At 40.6% G+C, this 17,795-nt stretch overlaps 1 long non-coding RNA gene across 1 annotated transcript; it reads left to right on the top strand.

The window, feature by feature from the left end:
• The first annotated feature begins 337 nt into the window (after positions 1–337).
• On the top strand, positions 338–17,505 carry LOC142030128 (uncharacterized). Its single transcript, XR_012650093.1, has 8 exons — positions 338–473; positions 4,140–4,196; positions 4,783–4,893; positions 5,352–5,449; positions 11,543–11,582; positions 11,684–13,578; positions 13,902–14,212; positions 17,053–17,505. It is a non-coding gene; the product is annotated as an uncharacterized LOC142030128 (long non-coding RNA).
• Positions 17,506–17,795: the final 290 nt, after the last annotated feature.

Raw genomic sequence — 17,795 nt, 5'->3', positions numbered from 1 at the left:
CTATTAGGCATAAACTGTTGACTAAGTCTGGGATTAATTCTGGATCCAGCCGCACCTAGACTCCTCTTTGAGAAGGAGTTTAGAAAGCAAGGGGTCCACTCTGAACCTTGTGACTCAGCAGCAGGATCTCCCTTCTTCATCTCCGGTCTCTGTGTAAATCATTCTAAATCGATTCTAACTTGATTTTCCTTTGTATGTTTCTTCCGTGTAGAAAGTAATATGGTGAACCTTGCCATTGAACTTTGTTAAGTTGCGCTTTTACAAATTCACATTAAAATTCATTTTTGCTAATAGCTTTGATAGTGATTCTTGAAGAGATCTAAACCTCTCATTCCCATGACACTTGCCCTTCTTTCCTTCTCACAGGTGTAGTTACACTGTGGGTCTCGCTGCTGCAGGATGTTGTGATTCCCTCTGGACTGGCTGGCCCTACATGGTCACAAGAGAAATTCATAAAGGAACTGTCTGCAAAGGTGTGCAAGCCAAAGTATTTCTCTGGCTTGAGAAATCCTTTGAAACCCAGTGTGCTAGAAGTTGAGAGAATATACCATGGTTTACAGTTTTTTGTATGTGTGTGCATGCGTGTGTGCCTGTGCTTGTCTTGTGACTGTGCTCTTCCCGAGGAGTATGCTATTGTCCCTTGTCAGAGGACTGCATAAGGAGCTAAGTCAGGCCTTGGTCTGACTCAGTGTGGCTGTTCTCCTGTCCCTATGCATTACAGCAGTGGACTGTGGACAGACAATGCTCCAAGCATTCCTGAGAGAAGGAACAAAGAGGAAAATGGATCAAGTTCTGTGACAAAACCCATCAAGACCTGGTGTTTTAACAGATCTTTTGCTGTGGTTTTTTACTGCTCAAGTGTCCTGTCAGCTGCAAGCCTGCAGAGGTGATCTGGGTATTCCTGAGTGACTCAGGAAATCATATTTTTCATTCTTTTTCCCAGACATGACCCACTTCTGTCTAGGATGATCACTCCATTCTGCATCAGAACATAGGCTTTTGGCTGCTAAGGTGTATGTCAAACAGGACCAATTGCTTAAAGCCAAGAATAAATCCAAGCATTTATACATATGTAAGGAGCCTCTCTGCCTGGTCTGCTCAGCCCTAGTGATTCGATTACCTTTTCAAGCTTTTCTTTGCAAGAAGGAAGATCAGTTTTTCTTCTTCCCTCCTCCTTCAAAAATAATATTCTTTACAGCATGAAAAGCTGTCATGTATAACGAAGGCCCCAGGTGCATGCCATCAATGCTGGGTGGACTTATGCCAAGGAGCAGAAGATACTAAGACCTGTTGCAGACAGAATAGCAGAACTTTTTAACTTGCTTTTTTCTTTTTCTTTTTTTTTTTTCCTTGAGGAAGGTATCTAACAATTTATTTTACAAGACCTGAACTCATCATCCCTACTGACAAATATGAGTTTTATTACCCAGTGTTAGAGCGTGGTTATCATGTTAGCAAACTGACCATGGCACATCTGTAGTAAAATAGCAAATGGTATGGATTACAGGAGACCTTGTGACTGGGTATTGCTTAGCAACAACACATGTTTAGGTCACAAACCTGGTGACATAATTCATGCTAGGTCACAAACTTGGTGACAGAATTCATGCTGGGGGTGAATAGGTAGTATCTGATTACAAACATGCATAATGTTCAAAACAACTAACCCTTTCACTGCCTTTTTGGCAATGCCATTATCTTCTGCGTTCCTTTCTTTATAAAGCAGTGTTAAGGATGAGAAATTTAACTTTTTCAGAATTTGGAGAATGGTGAAGCTCATTCTAAAAAAATTTATTCAGGTGGGATTTCTGTTCTCTGTCTGGCTAAAAATATACAGGACATGTCACAGTCAAGAGTCAATGTTGTTGTCAAAATCTTTACTTTCTCCTGATTATTTTTCCTTTTTGTGCATGTTTTAATGTTGTGTTTTTACATTATGATACGTTATCTTGAATGTTTTGATGTTGTAGACGGAAAGTTAGAATTTAGCCTGGTTAATTGGGTTTTAAAGATCATGTCTCAAAAAGATGGCTTTCCTGCTGCTAGCATTTTGAGTCCCTTTTCAAATTAATAGATCAGGCCTACCCATGTTACCCTTATGTCACAATAATTGTAACTTTGCAAAAGGAAGGCATGTTTGTGGCAGGTGTTTTCACATGATGTTTTTTTTCTGTAGCCTGAAAATTGTTTTTCTGAATGTGTTAGGGGTTCAACTTTAAATAAGCATGTATTATGTTACTTTACATTATGTAGAAGTCCTAAGGGAGTTAAAAAAGAATTTGTTCAGTGCTTTGTTGAATACTACTGGTAAGGATATAATCACATCCCAGGAACTGAGCATTGTGTATGTCTGCAGTGACTTCTAGAAGAGAATATTGCCTAAGTGCTGTTTGAGTCTGCCTTTGTCCCAGGATGAATACGTGTGTGGTTGTTCTTAAGAGTACAAACAAGTAATACAAAATACACCTGACCTCAGCACCAATTTGCTGTTAGTTGTTTCAAAGCCTTGAGGTATTCTTGCTCTTGGCAGAGAAGTAACAGTAGATTTTTTTTTAAAAACAAAATTTCAACTTTTCCTTCATAATTAAGAAAAGCGTGAGGTTCCAGGGTCCATCATCTCTTTTAATATACATGATCTAAATATTTAGGAAATGTGATGGGTGTTTTTGGCATCCTCTGTTTTGGAGCATTCTGTAAGGCTGAGGTACTTCAGTGTGATGTTTATGACTTTCTCATGCGGTAATTTCATTTGCAACGCAGGAACACTCCTAATGGGTCTTTCAGGACAGACAACAAAATTGTGTGTTGTAGTATGGCAGGGATTAGCTGGAGTTTGAATACTCTTCCTTTCCCCTCCCCTCCACGGCTTTGCTAGGCAACTGTTGAAAAGTGGTTTTAATTGACTAAAATTTTATTATTAAGCATGATTTTCATAGCTGGTCACAGGGCACTGCGCTCACCCACAAAACTGCACAGCTGTGGCTCTGAAATGGGTAATTGACCATTTCTTTACTTCACACAAGTCAAAAAAGAGCATTAAGAGACCTTTCACTCAGGCTGAGCCTTGTAAAGGGATTCATGTTTAAATCCGAAGGAGGAAACTGTAAACCCAATATTAGCATCTGAGTATCATGTAAAGCCATAAAAGTCACAATTTATACCTGAAATTTGTAGCTTCATTTGGAATTTGTAACTTTATCAGCTAAAATATTTCTGATCATATATAGTGCATGAAGTGTTAACTAAACTAGCAGCCCACATTGGGGTATAGTGAAAATGAAAACTCTGAGACCTGCTCCCTGCGTCCAGGAGACAAGGCCAAAGTCCATCATGTTTTAACTTGGGCAAAAGTGTCAATGTCATTAGTAGGTCTAACACTCTTGATCTATGACAAAACAGGCTTAAAATATCTTGCTTATGAAAAGAAACAGCGTGTGTGTGAGTTTGTGTGTGAGAAGCATCCAGAGTTCGGCTCATCTGCAACTGTTGAAAGAGCAATATCTTGCTCTTCATATATTGTCCATCATTTCAGGATCTTAATGTCTTCCCAAGTGGTCTTGTCACAGCCATCCTATGACACCACTGGGGAAATGAAGACAGAAAGAAGGGAGGTCATTTGTTCAGTGTCCTATAGGAAATGTGCTAGAATTGGAACCCAGCTCCCCTGCGTCCTGCTCCTTTGTCCTGATCAAAAGACTGCTCTACCTCTCCATAGGCATCCACTGTGTGTTTCAGCTGTTCCTTTCTTCTGTGGGGCACCCTTTGTTTCAGATCTAAATTTAACTCTGTTTCACACACAGCTTGGCTTTTCATGCTGCTGTTATCATAAATTACAAATCCGAAAGTCTGATTCACCCAGTGGTAAAAACTGTTATTGTTACAGCCTAGGAACACAATACTGTTTCAGAAACTGATATTTGGTTCCTTTTAGTTTGGGAAAGCCTTAAACCTTTTCCTCTGTGATAAAACCCAGCACCTTATGGCCTGAATGGCATTGTGTAACTGCTGAAACAAATGACTACTACCAAGCTGGTTTGCTATCTAGAGGTTATGGAGTTTGGGTTATCTGAAATGTAATATTCAGATGGATCCCAAGATTTTGTCTCATCAGCATGATTTTTTAAATTTTTTTATTTTAGGGTCAAGAAAATGAATTCCTTAGGGGCAAGAAGAAAAACCCACTCAGATCAATCTAGGTAGGACCTTGTTGATTGCCTAGATGCAACGTGAACAAGTAAACAGTCAAACTTATGTTCCACTTGCCTGCAAAAGAGTCTCTGCATCCTCCAGAGGGTTTGTGCCTGCACAGCACAACAGAAAACCCTTCCCCCAGTAAGGCAGAAACCACTCATGGAACAGATTTAGTGGAGCAGAGCACTTGCTTATAGCCCCTGCTGCCGTTCACACCTGTCAGGTGGCTGCAGGGGCTGTATGGCAACTCTCAGCTGTGCTGTTCCTGATTCAGTCCCCAGCCTCTACTGGCATGTAAACTGAACCTAATTCTGAAATGTGGGTCATTCAAGGGCCGTTAGTCTGTTGGCCTTCAAATCTCATCTGTGAGAGCTTGTTCTTAGGCGGAGTAAGTAACAGGTTCTTCTCCTTTCCATCAAGGACAACCCCATAGCCTTTTGCAAGGAGCCCCACAAGCTCCACAGGAGGTTTACTAGCAGAGTCTTGTCCTTGTCAATAGAAATTTTGGGAAGCAGTTAGGAGGGGAAGGTTTTCCTATCACATGGACTTTTTTGTCTTGCTGATGGAAGAATATTGGTGCTGTCTGTTCAGTAGGTCTGCATGAAAATATTGGAACAAATGCCCTGAGCGCTTGGTCCAAGTTTAGCATGAAAATGTGACTTCAGTGCTGTTGGCTGCTTTACTGTTGCATCAAGTTGTTTGGTAAGTCTCTGTTTATCTCTGTTTCCTAGTTTGTGTTGATTCCTCTATTGGATCTTATTTTACCATCTTTCATCACAGGAAACTGTGTGTGTGCATTTTTAAAAATAACTAAAATAAAATGTCTTATCTCAAAAAGATACATATGTTTATTGCTATATGTAGACATTCAGGGTGCAGGTGTCATCCCTGACAGAGAACCAGCCTAGGTCTTTCCAAATAATTCAGTGTTTGGATTGGTGGGGGGTGGCAGCAATGGATTGTGTGGTTTTAAGTAAAACAAACTGTTAAACTGGGAGGCTGACAGAAAATATTGTGCTAGAGACTGATATCTAGGCATATCAGCCTCTTGCCTGATGGCTGTATGTCCCTCTGTATGTCCCTCATTTGGAGGCCTTTTCTCTAGATGTCTTTCATAACATGATAGTAATAACATGTGGATTCAAATTAATTTTTTCCAGAACACCTTCTTGAAAAATCGGTTAACCTGTGGAAAGGGAGCCAGCCAGAGACAGCTCTGAAACTACGCATTTGATCTGAATACCTACCTAATGCAAAGGTCAGACACAGACTACATCTGGCTGCCATGTTTTGAATGAACCATGCCAATCCCGCCCCTTGTCCACACGTGCTCCTGCAGGAAAAATACAGAGTTAAGTTCAAGTCTGAAATTATTGTCTTTTGCAGATAAGAATCCTAGATTCTAAATATCTCCAGCTTCTGAAAATCCATCTATAACACCTGGTACTGGAATACCTTGAAAGTCTGGCTGTGAAGCCTCATCCCACAAACCTAACCAATCTTTTCAAGCCTCCTTTTTTCTAATGGAAAAAATGTGTCCAAACCTTTTAATAATGAGAACCTTTGGGTGCAAATTTTACTGGTTTTCTTCACTTCTAAAAATGCACTAGTTGCTTCTCAGGCTAAGATCAGTGATTCCGCATCATTGCCAGGGACAGCCCTTGTAGCACAAGGGAATATATATTCATAGTTCTCCAATGTTGAGCTTCAGAAACACATCAAGGTCTTTCCCTACACCTCAGTTGATGCTCACAAATTTGGAATAGTTTCCTGCTCAGGGCTAAGCGGCTTACAAAAACAAAATCTGATGAAGTAGCCATCATGATTTACCAGGAAGCACACTCTAACTGCACCTAATTTGCAACAGCAGTGTCAGAAAACGGAAGGAAGGGAGAGAATAGTTCATTCATTGGGGGGGTTTGTTCATTTGATAAATGGCAGCTTGTCCAGGTGCTGTGTTAGAAATCAGTTTCAATTTGATTAAAGAATTGGGGAAGGAATACATTGCTTCGTTCATTCAAAGTCCATTAGTAGTAAAAGGAAGCTGGTTGCTTCCCCATGACATATGCAGGTGTTGCTCATATTCTGACTGCTATAAATTGCATAAATGAGGATGGGGGTTCAGGTAGTGAGTGGTGCAATGGAGCAGGCAAAACAATCAGAATAAATCTGTGGGAGGTCCTTCCCTCTTTTGACCTAGGAGCACGTGAAGCGTGTACCTAGTAGTAATGCCAATTGAGATCAAAGCTTCAAAATGGCACCTATAGTGTAGCAGACTGGTTAAGTGCACAAAGAATTAATAGAGTGATGGAAAGGATGGTAGGTTCTGAATCTCACTGCAGAAGGTGAAATGAAAGAAGGACAAGGCAATTCCACCAAGTGTTCTAAGTGACAAACTGTTTAGATTCTCAAAAACCCATTTGGCTCTCACCCAGCCCTGAAGATACATAAAACCCATTGATGTTAATGTTGTCAAAGGACCAAAAGAGATGCTTGATGTTGAGATTGCTGACCCATTGAGGGCCTCGCTTGTATTGAAGCCCACCCAGACTCACAGATTAAGTGTTCATGTGCCCATTTCACTGGACTAATACCAATAGACTTTCTCAGAAGATAGGTTCAAGGTAGGACCTAAAACCTAGGCTGCTAGATTAAAAGGAACCATGTAGTCTTCAGGAATGTGTTGGAAAAGACTGCAGTCCACCCTTATTTCTGAAAAATGGGTTTGTAATTCCAAGCTTCATACTCAAGGCTGTGAGTTTTAAATGGCAGCTACTAAAGTCAAGGTCTGGGAAGATATCTTTCTAAACTGTGAAGTCCGAAGTCATAGTCTCCTCTGAACTCCCTGTTGGCAAGCTCAATTTGCTCCGTGTTCAGGGTGCTGGTTTAAGCACCCATTTTTTATGGTCTTACTCTCTCCACACACCATGGGCAGACACGATAACAAATATTAGAATGCAAGATTCTTGCAAGGCCAGGTCTGTCCTGCTGGGTGCTTCAGTGCTCGCATTCCCTTCTAGGATAAACAGAGGGTGGTTTACTCTTTCAGCTATGATTTTTACCTCTTAACAGCACTAGTGCAGTAGAAAGCAAGCTACCATCAGATAAACACACAGATAAACATGTGGTAGCTATTTTAATTAATCATACCCCGGGAGCTTTGCCCATTGTGTTCCCAAGAACAGTGCACAAGATTCAGCACTCTAAAGAAACGCCATTCATTGCATCAAGTGACCACTTACCCAAAAACATGGCTGAGAAAAACTGTAATTTCCTTATAAGAATCATATGTCAGTACCTTTCCAGCTATGCTCTTGAATGCTCTTCATCTTTTTTTTTTTTTTTTGTTGTTGCCCACAAACACTGCACATAAACCCATCTACAAGGTGACTCATGGCATTATTCCGTGTCAAACCTCTTTCTCCGAAAAGGCTGTGCTGCAGTCATTTGATGCCCTGTTTGTTAGTGCCCTGGAGGCCTCCAGGCAATCCCCAAGTCAGCTGAGTTCTTGTTACCAGGGATAAGTGAGCTGCCACTCAGACTGCATGCCTGCACAACTGTGACTTCTTTTCAGTCATAAAGTCATTTCCCAATTTATGTGGAAATTATACATTGCTTACCAAATATAGGAAACAGGTCACATTGCAGTCAGTATTTCACTGGTGCTTTATGGCCAATTCTGGCTGTGACTCATTCAGAAGTTCCCTTTGGCTTAGCTTCTTCATAGCTGGGCTATTCACAGAAAGCAGTATTTTGTATTTGGCAGGTAACCTTGTTACAAGTGGGAGTAAACACTAACTATTTACAGGATAGATAATTGCTCAGGGGAGCAATGCTCACCTGCTTTCCTCTTTTTTCCCCCTTCTTCCTCTAACCCTTCAAAGTCTGGATTTCTGCCTTGTGCAAGAAAGTTTCTTATAGAGTTAAGAAAGTGGAAAATACTAAGAGGCTCAGGGAAGAAACATTTTCTGGACAGCACCTCCAGGGATGTTGGTATTCAAAACCTTGAGATCTATATTAAAGCCAGAACTTTGCAGAGTGAGGTTTTTCCCTTTTTACCCTGGATTCAAGCTTACACAGCTCCCTTCATGTTTTGGGAAGCATTGCTTCAAAGAAGCTCTAAGCTGGAAGAAAGCCCCTTTTATATTGAGGGATTGGGATTCTCCAAAGTGTAGATGTCCAGCGAGACTGCTAAAAAAAAGGTAGCAAACTATCTGAATAACTAGCCTGTCTATTTATGCAGGTCCTTTTAATCTCAGCTCACTCGCAAATGATTAGCAGGGTGTCTGTTGTCTGAGGGAGCTGTAGTACTCTAGGTGTAGTTGGCCTTGCCTGCACTTTCAAGGCATGATCAACCAGGTTTTCCCCTGGACCCCAGAGTGTGATAGGTCTCAGCATGAGGAAGCAGAACAAGATCCTCCAAGGGAGTGTACTTGCTGGTTCTCACCATGATGGGAGATGAAGCTATGCTATCCAGATGAACTCTCTCCTGCTACTGAAAGCTCAGCATTCCCTGATAATTTAATGAAATTGAAGCTGAAAAGTTAATGTTTAAATTAATTCTGAAAGATGCATTTAAACCATGAGTCCTTATATCTGATTTTTTTTTTACTGATGAGAAGCTTTATATTCTTAGAATTCACATTTTGTGCAGAGAGAGCTTGAAATTTTGTTGGGGGTTAGGGTGGTCATGTCAAAAGACACTTTTTAGGAGCGTATCTGAAGACAGAAGGTGGGACTTTGAAGACTGAAGAGCACTTCTAGACCCATAAATTAGAGCTCATCAGGTGAGAGGCTATGGTTCCAGAGAGATAAAAATCCTCTTTACAAAAGGGAGAAAAGAAAAGATTTAACATTTTCCAGTTTCTGTTTGGATTTGAGGGAGAGTACAGGCTGATCACTAGAATCTAGTCATATCTATTCAGAACTGGATATATCAAATTGCACAACTGGTCTTTTTTGTCTGGTGGTTGTGCCAGCACACACAGTGGTCACCAGCATGTGTATTTTTGTGCCATTTCATCTGTTCACTCCAGTCACCTTGTAGGGACACTAGGCTGCAATGTCACCTCTTTAGGCCTTTCAGAAAAAAAGAAAAATGTCATAGGGATGGAATAGGATCTCACCTTCAAGTTGGGAATCCACGCAGCACTGGAGCAGTTCAGGACATGGGAATGCTGGAAAAGGGCAAAATTCATATCGACAGATTGCTAAGCTGGAATAGCTACCGCCTGCTTGAAAGCCCAGCCATTCTTTTGGAGCCAGTTTAGGTCATCGCCTGTAATGTCAGTAAAGGCAGCCCAACAGTCAGTGAAATCTTCCATCAGATTAGGTTTCTATACATTTCCCATTGTGACATCAAGAGAGAATTTGAAGAGAAAGCTGACAGACCTGTGATTATACTGGCACAAGATATGGCTGTGATCTTTCCAGGGCACTCAATATAAGCATCATCTTTGAAAATGAGTTAGCATGTACATCTGTGGCTCAAGGGCAGCCCTGAGAGCACCCTCAGTCCTGCACAAGACACACAAAATGAAAAAGCCATCATGTGTCTCCCTTTCCTGTTAAGGACATCTAGTTCTGTTCTGAAGCCGGAACCATACAGTCTGTATAGGAACAGAAGTCCAAATTACTGAAGTTATTTTGATAATGGTATTGTGTCTAGGGCAGGCTTTGAGAATGCCCATGTACATAAGGTCATGTACTTACATTTGAGAATGCTCCAGTGCATAAGGTCTCTGGGGGACATCTGGATCTTATATATTACCAGAAATTTTCTAAAGTTTTCAATCCATTTTCCTTGTGCTTTGTAAAATGAGGCTACCTCAACAGGAAAGCAGTATTTCCCAATAAGCAAAACTATTTTATAAGCATGAACACAATTCCTCTGTGTTGGTGTCCTTCCATACATAAACAGCCATATTTTGCATCCTGTGTTTTCCTTTTTAAAAAAAAAATAAAAAACCAAGCCACAAACTATCAATGGAAGCTCTGCTGTGCCAGCTAACCAGTTAGCTTGGTGTAGCATAAGGTATGGGAAAGAAATGAATGTGGCTTGTTGTGACTGATTAAAAGGGGCAAGGAAGGAGCATGGGGAACAATGAGTGCGTGCTGTGTGGAGTGTGCATAGACCCAGAAAGTGAGTGAAATGCTGCTGAAATATTGATAGCATCTGGAATGACTGACAGCATGTGTGTATGTCTTGGCAAGTTTAATTGGATTTGTTGGGGTAGAGGGTGGAAGAATGTGGTGCATTTCCTTTTATGGGTTTCTTTCTTTCAATCTCTTCTTTTCTCTCCTATAGAATTGACATTCAGTGCATATACTTTTCATTGTCTGCATAGAAAACGTGGTCTTTATTCCCTAAATTTTAAGGTTGAGGGAGCTGTGTAGAGGGGATGAAGAGAGATGTAAAACAACTTTCATTGCATTTTATTTACTACTTGTCTTCACTCTTCAGTGAGTACTCATGCCTAGTGACAGTAGTAATTTGGAGGGAAAAAGAAGAAAAAAGAACATATAATTGAATAGTGGCTAAATGAATCTCAGTGTTATGATGCCAGTCATAACAGGAATTCTGTCTTGAGGACTTGTGTATATGCTGTACTTGAGTATTTCTGTGCTTTTGGTTTTGGCTTATTGTCAGTAACTAGATTCCTCTCATCTTGCCACAAGATTTGAAGCTGGGACTTTAGGCACAAAAGTGTTAGGTTATACCAAAGTGATAGAGTCCAGATCATCCAAAAAGCTGATAAGCACAACGTCCGTTCAGCCTCCTAACTTCCATTGCAACAAGCAGTTGGGGAGCTGCCTCAGTTGTTTTGATGGTCAAAGCCTGGATTCCCAACAAGTTGCGAGCCATGGTATATGTGGGCTTTCTTCTGCAAGGCTGTCTTTCAGCTCTCCTCTCTCCCTCCTGCCTTTTTCCTTTGTGAGTATCCTGTGCTTTTAAGCGGAGCTGTTGAACCATCTGTTCTCTCTCCAAGTCTGATTTCTACTCGCTTCGGTGGGAATCAGGAGTTCCCCTGATGTCAAAGCTAGCGAGCAGAAAACCACTCTGGATTTCTGATACCTATTAAAAGGTTTTTTGTTTTTATTTAATAAAACAAACTACTTCTAACAGTTGTTTGTTTGATATTTGCATTGCACTTACTGTTGGTGAAAAGTCCTAGCTTGGGGACTGCATGGATGGCAGCTATAAAAGTTTTACCTGCACTGCTGGGCTGGTGTGGTGGGGTCCTGACCTGGAGAGATACATCCATGGCAGATAGGGAGAAGGTATTTTGGCCTTCCACTTCTTAGCCTTTCACTATTACAGGTTAACAAGCAATCTACTTATTTCACACAGGAATGTGGATCTGGAATGGACGTCACGTCTGCTGTCACAGGTGAACTACTCCAGCTCCATCTTAAAATTAGTTGGGTTTGTCACTGTGACTCCAGTTACAAAGTTATTCCCTCCTCTGACCTTTGTCTGATTTCTGTTCAGGTCTTGTAGGTCAGAGAGCTGAGGCTGAGGATGACGGCTTCCAAGGTGTTTCAAAGAAAGAACCCCAATCGTTGCTCCTGGGCTCAATGGGAGAGAAGCCTGCCTTCTGCAGAGGTGTGAGTGAAAGAGCAGAAAATTGAGGAGGGCTTGCTTTGTATGGGGAAGATTGAGAACTACTGACAGAGGATACTGCATTTCATCAAAGGGTAAAATTTTTCGCTTGCTCCTGCTCTGAGTTCAGCTTGACTCGCTAGCCAAAAACTTGGTAATCCTTTTTCAAACCTGTGAGCTTTCCAGGCCCTCAGGCACATACTTCAGAGCTGTTGCCTCTTCCCTTCTTTTTGCTTCACCCTGCCCCGCAAGCAAACTTAACAGTCTGTGAAAACTGGTGGATAGGTAGGTATGGGGGGGCGGGGACGGGACAGACACTTAATGACATGTTCAGTCATCTCTGAAGAGATGAAGCCAAACGTGTGTCTGGTAGCAGAATATTTTTGGAGCAGTTTGTCTGTTTTCAAATAACAAGCTTAATTTAAGAATGTCATTACACAGCTCTAAATTCAAGGATGTGTTTTCACTGAAACACAATAGAAGCTAAGCTATCAGTCAGATACCTCATTTTCATTGAAGTAACAGCCAGCTTCACTGGCAGAAGTATTTCTGAATTTTTCACTCTTACTTACTTAAGGCTGCTTTTGGCATGAGATAAATGTATCTTCCTGAGACTGATTAAAAGACTTCTGGAGGGGGGGGAAAGGCAGAGTACAGGAGAACATTCACTGTCTGCTTGTTCGTTTGATCTGATTTGTTTTTATTAGCACGTGTGTTAAATTCAATTTCTGAGAAAAATTATTGATGCAAGAAACCAGGCATCATTTTTCTGCTCTGGATGTTGTACCTCCTTTCTTATGAGAAGCCTGAATTTCAGAAAAAAGCAACAAGAGGTAGCATTCATGAAGAGTCAACGCATGTCTTTATTACTCCACTAATCAACAAACCTCCATCTCCTGCTTGCTGTAAATCTGCTCCCATTGCCCCAGATGCTAACTCTATGGTCAGTTGTCTTTAATCTTAGCACCCTCTGCTGTGGACAGGTATAATAACATCGTATTTAATTATTCTTTTTTTATAACTTATGTATCTCTTTTTGTACCAAAGGGTCTACAAATGCAACACAGCCTGTGTCAGTGGAGCTGCATGTATCTCGTATGAAAAATGTATTGTCTTTCTTGTGTTAATCTGGAAGGTAGCTTCTTTCTAATGTTTACTGAAGAAAAGATATGTAGAATGGTTTTAAAATGTTCTGCATTAGAGAGGTTCCTGAACCAAAATCTTAATCTTTGCAGGAGAGAGGTGTAGGCATGTAACTGTGCTTGAGTCTGGAGATCACCTCCAGGTTGCAAAGGCTATGAGAAAAAGTTTATATTTGCCATGTTTTGTCCCTGTGGAACATGCACTGATCATACCACTTCTACATCTGGTGTCAGATTTTTATACATGAATGGGGCACATAGGTTAAAATTGGCTTTGTTGGCTCCCTCTTAACCACAAAATCTTTCTTGCCAGCACAGTCCCTAGCTAGTTCTTTGGGTCAAGGCATCACTTATGTCAGCAAGACTGGACCAGGACACGGCCTGTTGTTTCTTCTTATTTTTTTTGAAAGAAATACCACTCTGAAAATGTCAAAATAGACAAGAAGTGAAGAGCAAGTATACATATCTGCCTAATTTACAAAGAGAATTTTGCAGGGTTTATACTTTAAAAATCAAACTTTGTTATTATATCTTTTCAGTAACCAGTTCCATTTTTCTAATCTCTCAATGACAGGAGAGGAATAGATTTGATTTCAGCAGAGATACAGCCTGAAAACTGAAGGAAGAAACTATTCCTAGTAGGTAAGTGATGGTCAATTCTTCCACATTTGTTTACAGACAGAAAATCTCCTTTTCCACCCTAATGAAGCTTCTTGCCAGAGATCCTCAGATGGGAACACCATTTCCAGTGATTCTTTCTTCTCCCTCATGTCACACTTAGAACCTTTCTCCAGGTCTTGTCAGGCTTGAAGGCTAACAAGATGGCTATGCCAAAAGGATGCTTTTGAAAAATGTGATAATTTCCGATAACATTTAAGCAGTTGTCTGTACTTTAAATGTCTTCCTTTAAATACTTAAGTATTTGTTATCAATCCTCCCTTCATACTTTCTGTTTTGCCTTCTAGAAAGCAGCATGTGTAATAGTGATAATAGTATGAATCAGTCATTTCCCTTCTCACTCCTCCAATTCCATCTGCTGATCACTCATATGAGAGCTGCTTCTGAGGACTGTTGAAGATGTGGAACAGTGAAAGCCTTCCTGTCAAGCCTCCAAGAGCAAAGAGCAGCAGAGATGAGATTTTGAATACATTAATAATAATACCTTATGGATCTCAAAACACTTTACAAACATTAACTAATTAAGCTTCAAAACAGCGAAGTAAGTTTGCATTAATAAAGCCTATTTAGCAGGTGAAGAAGTGGAGATAAACAAAGGGTAAGTGAAGTGACCAGAGTCAAGTGGTGAGTGAAGGTCAGAAAAAGGTGTTCTGACTTCTAGTCATTCTGCCTTTCATGTGATCTCATTGAGAAAATTTTTGCAGTGAAGCTTGCAGCCATTTCAAATTGAATCATTTGGGATGTTTTATCTCAAGCCTGAGCATTTCTTACAAGAATCAAGATGATATAAAAGCTTACCAAAGTAATAAACATTTTTAACCTCTCAGGTCCAGCTTTGATCGACAAAGGGCCATTTCTGAAAGCGAGGGCAGGGGGAGAGGCAGCAGTGGTCATCGGGTTTTCTGTGTTGTGAGCCTTTCTTTTCTCATTTGTGTTGCTCTGGTGGTGCTAGCTGGATAGAAAACTGCCTTAACCTGCTAAATGGGAATTCACGTGGGCTTGACACTGATGTCATGCATCTATCCCACCCTTCCTATGGGAGGAGTAAAGCCTTCTCAAGGGATTGCTCTGCTCTGGTGATCCCAGCCAGTTTGTGCAGCCTTGGGGGCTATTATAGAGTGGAATGGCTTAGAGTCAGTGGAGCAACCCTGGCTTAAACCCAGCATAACAAAGTGGAGGATCAGGCACACAGTAAGTGAATCATGCAGAGCAGTGCTGACCCAAACAGAGGATGATGGCTTAGAACAGGTTCCTCAGAGACATTAAGTTATCCTTGGAAAGGCAGGTCTCAAAGCCAAGGCTTATAGTTTCCTAATGGGTTTCATTAGGAAGAAAGGAAAGGAACTGGAAAAAAGACGTGTAGCTTAAAAGGGAACAGCTTCAGCACAGTCTAAAATTCTTTCCATTTTTCAGTAAAAGCAGCCAATCCTGCCTTGAAATTCATGTCCCTTCAAAGTTCAAGGAGGCCTGTATTGTTGGCCTGCTCAGTCAGAACTCTCCAGCCACTTATTGTATGTGGATTGTACTCCAGGGAGTGACTGAAAAAATATGATTTAGTGAAAGCTTGTACCCAAAACACATCATTGGCCTCTGATCTCTGAACATTTAAATATTTCAAGCTTACAAGCGGACGCTGTCACGAGGACAGACCCTGATCCCTAGCTGATTCTAGAACATCTGTTGAGGCATTTACCAAGTTAATAGATTAGCTATGAGAATCAGGCAGGTGTTTTTCACCAAAGCCAGAAAACATCAAAATCAGATTGCCCTCCAAGTCTTTCAGCACAGGCAATCGAGTTAGAATGACTCATAGAGTCTAACAGATAATAAAACACACATAACATTTGCTTTAAGGTACAGGTGGGGATATTTTGTACTGTGCTTAGGAGAAAGAAAAACTAACTCTATTTGGGAATAGAGTAATTGAATACAGATGGGAGGAGGCAAATGAAAGAATTTAGCAAATATCTCAGTGGAATAGCTAATGGGAACGAGACAGAATAGGAAATTAAAAATTATTCGAAGCAGATGGACCATTCTTTGAGTTTTTTAAAATTTATTAGGGCTGCGAAAAAAATGTGTCTGTTTATTTTCCACGGCCATGAAATTAATGACTTGGTGAGTTGTGCTTGTGCAATTTTATGACTGCCATGTCATTTGTCATAATTTGGGTGCTGTTTGATATGGATTTATGAATATTTCCTCCCCCCAACATGATTTATGGATGTTGGTCATATGTGAATTAGACTGTCACCTTTAGTATGAAAAAGTACAAATGACAGATTATTAAAAAAAAAAAAGTGCTCAAGTCCTTAGTGCTGGAAATCAGAGTTCACAATCCCCTCCTCTGCTTCTTCGTTGGAAGTTTTTGTTTGGAGCTGACAATTAAATGTTTGGACTTGAGTCAAGCATATGGGAACATTGAGAGGGCTTGAATAGATCTGAACTCATCTGAACTTCACCTGTGAAGCTTGAGTCATCCTTGTACTGTGCACTGAAGAAAAAAAAAAAAAAATACACTACTTGCTATAGGAACAACTGATTTACTGTACCGCAGCGGCAAGGTGGCCTGGCAGATTTGCTGTCTGGCTTCCAGTAGTGGCTAGCTCTGTGTGAAGTTTCCATGAAAAGTGAAAATAATCTCACACAGTATGTCCAGTTATGCAGCACTGCATAGTTGAAGGAGCAAAGTTAAAGGATGTACAAAAGAGTCTGGATTTCTGTAATAATAATAGTATCCTAGGTTTAGATCCAAAGCACTAACTTGTATACTAACTGTTATCACTTCTACCAAAACTATTAGTATTTGCCATTTGGTTTGCAACATGTAGCAACAGCATGCATCACTTACGGACAGGAGAGGCAGCACGGTTGCTCCTGGATTTGAGCCACCTGACTTCAAGCATATAACTGAGGCACCTAAGTTAGTACCTAATCACCCGAGGCTCCCCCATTGATGCTGGAAAGTGATATGCACCTCCAGAGGGCAATTCAGCCCACGTGTCCCCATCCGTTGGCTATGCAGGCAGACTAAAACAGTACCCCTTCCTAACTTAGCTCCCCAGTTTGGTGTAGAAAGTCATGTGGGAGGAATTAGAGCCCAGCATGGGATATAGCTTTAAAAAGAAGAAACAATGCACCTTACATGACAAGAAAACGTTGCTGGTCATCTTTCATGCTGAGCTAGCAAATGTTTCCTTTATGGGGGATACAACTGGTTCATTCTATGGCTCTTAGGCAACTGTATGCTGAAGTTCATTTACTGAGGCCCAGACAATGTTGCTTCTCCAGTGGGAGGCTGATAATTCTTAGTAGTAAGTATCTCTGCACTTGTGGGGAAAGGATGGATTACTTTGCAGGGAGTCACCAAGGCAGTCTTTGAATGTCTGAATAGCACCTGTTACCTCTAAGGATAATTGATCTCTTCTTTTTTTGTAGATAGCCAAGCAAGAACCTGTGTTAGCAAACCAGTGTCATGTCTGCTGTTGTGATGGTAGCTGAGATGCTTTGCAGTGGTGTTATGCAGCTTCACAGAACTGAAGTTTCTTGCAAAAATAAACGAGGATTGCCTGTATTGAACTCAAGAGTGAGATCCAGTGATCTTAGCTGACTCATCAGGAAACCTTCACAACTATTGGAGGAAACTGCTTATCAATTGCAGTATGTTGATATAAATAAGAAATATCTCATTGCTTGGGCTAATGAAACTTGTTTCTACCTAGCAAATCTAATCAATCCATGCTCAGGCTCCTAATACTTTCAGCATGAAAAGTAGCTGATTGTTAAGTTGTCTGGCACTTCTAAGGTGAAAGTTTTTTCAGAAAACTGAAAAAATTTCAGTTTCAGTCAAGTAAAATATTTTGCTTAAATAAAAATGAAAATGAAATTATCTGCTTGGGATTTACCTGTGTTTAAGAAGTTTTTTCCTACTTGAAAAATGTTTCCAAACAAGCTCCTTTTGAATTTTTTAAGAAATCTTTTTTTTTTAAATTACCAAATGTGAATCATCTCAGTCCTTTTCAAATATTTTGAGTTTTGCTCCGTTATGGAAGTAAGTGAGTGAAAATGAAGCAAACTTGCAGAACCTTTATGTTTCACCAAGCCTGCATTCATCCCCAAAAATGTTTTGGTCAAAGCATTGAACCTAGATTAATTCTCCTAGTTACTTTTCTATTTTTTCA

This window comes from Buteo buteo, chromosome 4 (genome assembly GCF_964188355.1).
Source record: "Buteo buteo chromosome 4, bButBut1.hap1.1, whole genome shotgun sequence".
NCBI classification, from domain to species: Eukaryota; Metazoa; Chordata; class Aves; order Accipitriformes; family Accipitridae; genus Buteo; species Buteo buteo.
Note: the sequence above shows the minus strand (reverse complement) of the source record. Positions and strands in the feature narration are given on the sequence as shown.